Here is an 8424-nt window from a genome sequence, read left to right as displayed (position 1 = left end):
AGAGAGAGGGAGAGAGAGAGAGAGAGAGAGAGAGAGAGACTATGTGAGTCAAATTGATGAAAACCAGTCAAAATATGGCCTTGGGGCTGATACACCTCCCCTGACTAGTCCTGAAGCATAGAAGGCATTTGCAGGCATCGCTTTCTTTGCTAACTGAACGAGATATCTGTGTCAAGAGCTTGAAAGTTACAGCCTTTCACCCCACATGTCCTGAGTATATTATTGAAAATTATCAGACCTGCTTTGTTCATTACCAGGAAATTGAAAAATGACTTTAAAAAAAAAAAGTCACAAGGCGTTCTGTAGCTGGCACAGTCTGACTTTTAAACAGATGTGTCCTGAGCTCTTGAGTCCTTCATGGAGGGTCACAAGCCTGCGGGGAAGTTATCATTCATAATAACCCCATGGGAATTTCTAGTAAAATCTACTGGCTCCTAAGGGATGGATAGTTTCCCTGCTAAGTGTGCTTGCTTCAGAAGTATTCTTGGCATATAATTTGCTTTCCAGGTGTAAACGTATGCACCCTTTATAATTTCAACCATGTTTTACTGATACAGCGTCAATGTAAATAATGCTGTCTCTTCATGCCCATCTGAATACTGGAAATTGAAATCCAGCAATTGTATCCTCAGAGAACGAGAGAGGACATAACTCAAGGCCCAGCTGAGATTTACAGATCCAGAGAGACCTCTCAGACGTTCCAGTTAATCAGCCTGCAGGGAGCATAAGGGACCCCGGGCAGGGGGCCTTGTGCTGTGATACATATGGCACCTGACTTTCTTGTTTTCATGTAAGATTCAAGTGCATGGGCTGTCATTTCTCCCCTTATTCCTAACAGTTCATTAATAACCCTCGTTCCGTCTCCCCCAGCTGACTTTGAAGAACCTGACTTCATTTGGGCTTTCATTAGTGGTAATTCTTTACCTGTCAGACCCCAGCTGGACTGCATCTCTGAAGTGAATCACTTCACGTTGCTTCTAGGGACTGACTGCTTCCAAACAATTAAGGCAGAGGAGCACCTGTGTAAATATGCAATATTCGGCGATAAGAAAACGATTAGGCAGTAGAAACTGAGCTGATTTTTTTTTTAAATAGTACTTCCCTCCTCCGGGCAGGGAAGGTCTGTAAGCAGCTCTGGTCCCAAGAACAAGGTCGTTTTTTCCTCCTCCCCTGCCCTTCTCCCCCCCCCCCCCCCCCCCCCCCCCCCCGCCACATTGTTTGCTGGGAAAACTGAGTTAAGCTACTGTTCCTAGATTCCAGTTTGCTTGGAAAAACTAAAATGCTAAAGGATAAAGGTGAAGATATAAGGTGAACTATTAAAGAGTAGTTTCCTAAGGCCCAAATGTCTATATCAGCAGATTGAGAATGGAAACTCATGGTGGACAGTTGTCTCTGCCCTTCTTGGTGTTGGGGACTTCTGTGGTGGTGGTTGAACGGTGAAAAAATACTGAGAACTTTGTAATCTGACAAGCCAGGGGTGTGAATCTTAGCTTCACCTTTTGGGACCATGTGATGTGAGATCCAATGGGAGACTCAGGTTCCAGGCCTGTGAAGAAGACTTGGTCCTAGTCCTAATTCCACGCCATACCACATCTACAGTGCCAGGCTTAGTATCCGCTAAAGAAAATGCACATAACTAGAAAATCCATCACCTTCGGCTTGCCCACCATTCAGGAGGCTGAGTCTGTGTTTCAAGTTGCTCTTTGGTGAAGAGCATCTTTCAGCAGTATGACGTGCCACCACGAAGTGATTCTAAAACTCCGTCATCTCTCTTATGGTACCTCATCCTCTTTAGGAACTTTCTTTTCTCCTGTCCCACAGACTCTTATAGACTCACCATCAGAAAGTTTTTTCTAAGTCCTGTGGTTGGACATTGAAAAATATTGCTTTTTTTCTATCCATCTGTTGATGTAGTCTCTGCTTTCAATCTAATGGGTCTTTATAGCTGAAGGATATCCACAGTGTCATGCTTTAGGACTTTTGTCTCTTTTTTTCCCTCCTCCTTTTCCTCCTCCTCCTTTGGCTCACTCCATTGCATGTGTGGAAATTGTGAGATTTTGTTGTCGTTGTTGTTGTTTGTATTTTAAAGGTCAAAGTTCATTATTTTTTCTGCCTCAGTTTCTCCATGCTGAGTGAAGACAACAGTATTAGTCAGAGAATTTAGTGAGTTGAATGTGATTTGAACAGAGAACAGCCATAAAGAGTTGACTGTAGTTATGGTTCTTATTATACCTGGGAGAGATGTGCCATAGCATTGTCCCTCAATTAAGTCTTGTTGAGTCACAAAAGTCACTATTGAACATGGTGTTATCTTTATAAAAGTCATACATGTTTTGGATTATGTTTAAAATAGTGGTTTATATTTATGGCTTCTGAACAAGACAATAAAAAGTGAGAAATTCTTCACGGTGATGTCGCTGGATTATTCCTACAGGAAGGTTCAATGGGTGTTGGACCTTGAATCTAAAATTAAATAGTCACTATCTTGAAAATTTACAAGCTGTATTCCCTGACTTCAGGTTGATATATTTACAAGGCTAGGGAAGGGGAATAAACAGAACATGGTTGTAAAAAGTCAGTCTTTCTTTACCAACAGGTTTTAAATACATATGTTGAAGCAGTAGAAGGGGATATCGGTGTTGGTAGACATAGTATTCCCTTCAGAACTGCGCACCTAAGTTGCTTTAAACCTGATTGTGTTCATACTTTAATAGTGTCTTCTGTGTTTGGTGACCCTGTTGCTTATTTTCAGTATGGGAAATGAGTATAAAACATGAACAACCTAAACCGTTAAAAAGTCCTGGAAGCAAAGATGGACTCTTAGGCTGAGACAGGAGCACTAGTACAGATTGGGAGAAGGCTGTGAATGGAGTTCTAAACACAGAACTTACAGATATGAAAAGATATCAATCACTTGATTTAACAGGAGCCCTTTTACTTCCTATTTTTTTAAAGCAAACTGATCAGTATTGACTGAAGAGATGGGCTGAGAAGATTCTCTTTGGAATAGAAAAGGCATTCTCCTAATGATTAAGCTTCTTACACATTTAAAACATAAATTTACTCTTAAGATTCCCCTTAGGTCATATTGAATTCACTGAGCAATGAGCTTGCCTTGTTTCTTGTATCCGCTGTCTATTCCCAAGGGTATTAAGTACTCACTGAACTTGAGAGGAGCTCTAATGGGCTTCCCCCCTGTGGTCCTATCACTTATCTAGTCTGTTGATTAACTTTGTACATCAATATACCATAGTCCAATTGAAGAGGCTATATATGTGATAAGTACGACAATAATAACCCTGTAACATCTGAGCGGAGAAATAGATGGAGCGTTGATGAATGCAAGAGCTGGCATTGAATTTCTAAGATGTACCTACTTTCTGCTCTTTCAAAGCCATAGTTTAAACACCCAAATGTCCTGCCCATGGGTTTGTCAATGCACAATTCTTTAAATTGGTTCCACTTTCATAAATATTGGTTAACTTTTCTAAGGAAATCGAAGAAGTTATTACTCTAATTCTACTTTTGGGAAGCTTTATAATGAATCTTAATTTTTTCCCCTCAATCTGGTTTAAATATTCTTTCTGTATGTCTCATACATGGCTTCCTGGTCAATTTCCACTTAAGTCTGTGCAGCCGCAAACTCTCAGGCAGCTATTGATTCAGAGTCTCCTTGCTAAAGGTTACTAACTTCGTCTCCAGTGATACTCTAAACGGTATCTGGCACGATTCTTTTATTCCTTAGTAGCAGTGACTTACAACGAATGTTTAGTTTCAGGCTGTTTAATGTGTCAGCATCCGTTTCACATTCTATAAAGACCTAAACCCTTCATGGAGACTATTGCTAAAGTAACACACCTTTGGCCTCTGAATCGTAAGTCAGGTTTTTAAACAGTCTTAGTCTTCAACACAAACTGCTTTTAGAGAAGCAAAACCAGTGAGATTTGCTGAGTTTCACTCCAAGCATCTTTCTGCCTCCCTTCAGTGATGTCTACATACAGGAGCAGGCTTGTGTTCAGACTAGGAGAGGTATGAAAGGTCTGTGTATGTGACAAGTGGTTAATGTATACATTAAAGTATTACTATGAACTGGAAGGGTGCAGATCCTCGGGGTCTCCAATGGGATGGCATATACTTTTCTCAGCTGTAGCACTGATTCATGGAATGTATGTAGTTTACATCTTGTACAGCTAAAGTTATCACATTTAGAGGCTGTCATCTTGATCTGTGTTTGTCATGTAGTATGAAAACAGAAAGCCTACAAAAGACTAGGAAAGGAGGCAGTAGAATGTCAACAAAAGAAACTTTAAAGAGAGGTAGGATACCAGCAGGGTGGCGCAGGCCTTTAATCCCAGTACACAGGAAGCAGAGGAAGATGGAGCTCTGTGAATTTGAAGCCATTCTGGCTATAGAGAGTTCCCATCCAGACAAGGTGACGTAGTGAGATCCTGCCTTAAACTAACAAACTAATCAACTAACTAGCCAACTAAAGAGATATGATACCAAACCTATATAGACAGAAAGCAAATAACTTTCCCCTAGACGTGTATGAATATACATATGTGTAAAGCCAATTTCATGCTTCTTTTTCTCCAGGAAAACACCAAATGGCAGATGACGCCGGTGCAGCGGAAGGGCCCGGAGGTCCTGGGGGGCCCAGGATTAGGAGGAAGCTGTGGAGAATCCTTCTGCAGAGGATTCGGCAGTGGTCTTAGAGGCCTTGGTCGAGGCCATGGCCTTGGTCGAGGCCATGGGACTCGCGGAGGTAAAGCTGAAGACAAAGAGTGGATCCCTGTCACCAAGCTCGGCCGCCTGGTTAAGGACATGAAGATAAAGTCTTTGGAGGAGATCTACCTGTTCTTCCTGCCCATTAAGGAGTCTGAGATCATTGACTTTTTTCTGGGTGCATCCCTAAAGGAGGAGGTTCTGAAACTCAGGCCAGTGCAGAATCAGACTCGGGCTGGCCAGCAGACCAGGTTCAAGGCATTCGTCGCTACTGGGGACTACAATGGTCACGTTGGTCTTGGTGTTAAGTACTCCAAGGATGGCCACTGCCATCCGAGGGGCCATCATCTTGGCCAAGCTTTCCATCGTCCCTGTGCAGAGAGGCTACTGGGGGAACAATATTGGCAAGCCCCACACTGTTTCATGAAAGGTGACAGGCGGCTGTGGCTCTGTGCTGGTGCGTCTCATCCCTGCCCCCAGAGGCACTGGCATTCTCTCTGCTCCTGTGCCCAAGAAGCTCTTGGTGATGGCTGGTATAGATGACTGCTACACTTCAGTCATAGGCTGCACTGCCACCCTGGGCAGCTTTGCCAAGGCCTTCTTCGATGCCATCTCCAAGACCTATAGCTACCTGACCCCTGACCTCTGGAAAGAAACTGTGTTCACCAAGTCTCCTTACCAGGAATTCACTGATCATCTTGTGAAAACCCACACCAGAGTCTCTGTTCAGAGGACCCAGGATCCAGCTGTGGCTACCACATAAGGATATTTATATGACAAAAATAAATGAATTAAGTCTGTTAAAAACAACAACAACAACAACAACTTCATTAAAACCTAATTTACATAGGACACAATGTATTTACCTTAAGGTATAGCTCAATGAGGCTTTTTTTTTTATTTTTTTAGTGTTCAAAACAATGGATTCTATTATGAAAGTTTTAATACATTGATATCATACTTAGCTCATCTCCTTACTGGTCCCCTGGTGCCCCTTCCCCCCTCAAGTGTCCTACTTCAAGCGCACATGCATGTTTATCTAAATCTAGATTTTGTACTTGAGAGACAACTAGCAGTACTTTTGTCTTTCTTTCCCCATTGCCCTCTCTGGCTCCTTCCCCTTTTTCCTTCTTTTTAGGTCTTTACTTCAACCTAGATACTGTATATGTGATAAAATGAGATATTTGTCTCTCTGACTCCAACTTATTTGGTAACATGTTGATCTCCAGTTTCATTCATTTTCCTGTAAATGACAAAATTCTGTTCTTCTTTACATTGAATAAACTGCATTATGTGCATGTATAATACATTTTTATCAGTTCACTTTCTATGAGCATCTAGATTAGTTCTCTATCTTAGCTCTGAGAATAAATATGAATATGTAAGCATCTCTGAGATATGTTGACTTCGAATCCTTAAGGCATATACCCCAGAGTAGTAAATCTGGACAATATAGCAGTTCTGTTTTCAGTGTTTTGAGGAATCTCCATTTCCATAATGGTTGCATCAGTTTATACTACCACAAGGATGTATCAAGATTCCTTATTCTAGACATCCTTGCCAGCACGTATTGTCCCTTGTTATCTTGATGAGAACAATTCTGATGGGGGTACAATGGACTCTCTGTTAGTTGTATTTGTTTGTTTGTTTAGTGAGTGTGTGTGTGTGTGTATGTGTCTTTTTATGGATTGAGAATTTCACACGTGTATAATGTTTGCAATCAAGTGTCCTCCACCCCCCACACACAGTTCTTCCCTCCAGTTCCTTTGCTATTTCCACCATCACCGTTATTCCCTCTAAATTTCTTGTGTTTTCTCGAAACAAACAAACAAACAAACAAACAAATCCTACGGAGTCTACTTAGTACTGGTAATATGTGCATTGGTGTAGGGCCATCTACTGGAAAATGAGTAGCTTCTTACGGGCCTCACCCCTGAAGAAAATTGTCTTCTAGCATCTGTCAATTGGCCATAGCTCCTCAGATAGGGGTGGGACTTCTTGGCACCTCCTCACACCAATGCCAGGATTTTGTCTGGCTTGCCCTTATGTAGATCTTAGGCATACACTCATAGCCACTGTTAGTTACCACATACACTGCCCTGTTGTGTTCAGAAAACATTGTGTTACTCCAGTCATATAGTGTCTCTGATACATAATTCTTCTGTCCCCTCTTCTATGATGAACTCTGAGAAATAGGTCTAATATAGAAGTTCATGTTTAGTGCTGACTACTTTGAAATCCCTTCTTCTCTTCATGCTAACTAGTTGTGGGTCTCTGTTAATAACTACCTACTGCCGAAGAAGCTTCTTTGATGGGTGCTAATCCATCAGTATAGTGATACTGTACGTTAGGACTCACTTTGATACTATGTCCACTTAGCAGAGTAATAGTAGTATGCTCTTTCCTAGAGCATATGATCTACCTAGCCTTGAGCTATTGCCTCCATTAGTGGAGCCAGGTATGAGTTCTCTCTTTAGGAGTGGGCCTTAAGTGCAATCATAAAGTGTTTGGTTACTCTCATGACACTTATGCCATCATTGCACCATAGCTTGCCAGGCCAGTCTTTTGTCATTCACAGGATTCACAATGAGATAAAACCGATGAGTACTTTTGTTCTCTGAGAGCTTGTCTATCAACTGCCAGCATTATAAAAGCAAATGAGTAAATATGAGACTTCCAGGTTGAGCCCAACTTGATTTCTCCCTGGTCTATGACTCAGCTATGTGGTGTCTTCAGTACTAGGATCTTACAGTCCAGTTCAGGAAGGTAACCAAGAACATTGGTAGTAGGCTGCAATGTTTGTCTAAGGGACCCTACTGACTAACAAGTACAAAAGAGCTAATCTAAAAGCTCTAGAAAAGACAAAATCAGACAATGTCCAATGTCAACGAAGAGAAATAATTAAAATCAGGACTGAAATTAATGAAGTAGAAGTGGGAAAACAATAAAAAAAATAAAACAAACAAACAAAAATGGTTCTTTGAAAAGATTAAGAATATTAGAATATTCTATCCAAATCTTTTTTATTTTATTAGATATTTTCTTTATTTACATGTCATATGATATCTTCTCCTTTCCTAGTTTCCCCATCCAACCCCTCCCAAAAACCAAAAACCAAAAAACAACAAGAAGAACAAACCCCTGTACCCTCCCACCCCTCCAACCCCCGCTCGCCACCCCGCCCTCTCTTGCTTACTGGCCCTGGCATTCCCCTACACTGAGGCATAGAACTTTCACAGGGCCAAGGGCCTCTCCTCCCATTGATGACTGATTTGGCCATCCTCTACTATACATATGCTGCTGGAGCAGTTAGTCCTACCATGTGTACTCTTTGGTTGGTAGTTTAGTCCCTGGGAGCTCTGAGGGTACTAGTTAGTTCATATTGTTGTTTGTCCTAAGGGGCTGCAAATCCTTCAGCTCCTTGGGTCCTTTCTCTACCTCCTTCACTGGGGACCCTGTACTCAGTTCAATGGAGAGCTGTGAGTCTCTACATCTGTATTAGTCAGGTACTGTCAGAGCCTCTCAGGAGACAGCTATATCAGTCTGGATTGTCCTTCCTTTAGTCTCTGCTCCATAGTTAGTCTCTGCAACTCCTTCCATGAGTATTTTGTTACCTCTTTTAAGAATGAAAGAAGTGTCCACATTTTGGTCTTCCTTCTTCTTGATTTTTTTGTGGTTTGTGGATTGTACTTTGTGTAT

General features: G+C 41.6%; 1 long non-coding RNA gene and 1 pseudogene across 1 annotated transcript in view; one reads left to right on the top strand and one right to left on the bottom strand.

Moving 5' to 3' along the window:
- LOC116098257 overlaps positions 1 to 1019 on the bottom strand; it is a 1923-nt gene extending 904 nt beyond the window's left edge. Inside the window, exon 1 of the long non-coding RNA XR_004121758.1 lies at positions 925 to 1019. This is a non-coding gene — a long non-coding RNA (uncharacterized LOC116098257). The remainder of the gene's footprint in view (positions 1 to 924) is intronic.
- A 3588-nt stretch (positions 1020 to 4607) lies between these two features.
- Positions 4608 to 5488, top strand: LOC116098256 (annotated as a pseudogene).
- Positions 5489 to 8424: the final 2936 nt, after the last annotated feature.

Source organism: Mastomys coucha, unplaced genomic scaffold (genome assembly GCF_008632895.1).
Source record: "Mastomys coucha isolate ucsf_1 unplaced genomic scaffold, UCSF_Mcou_1 pScaffold20, whole genome shotgun sequence".
NCBI classification, from domain to species: Eukaryota; Metazoa; Chordata; class Mammalia; order Rodentia; family Muridae; genus Mastomys; species Mastomys coucha.
This window is presented reverse-complemented; position numbering and strand designations above follow the sequence as displayed.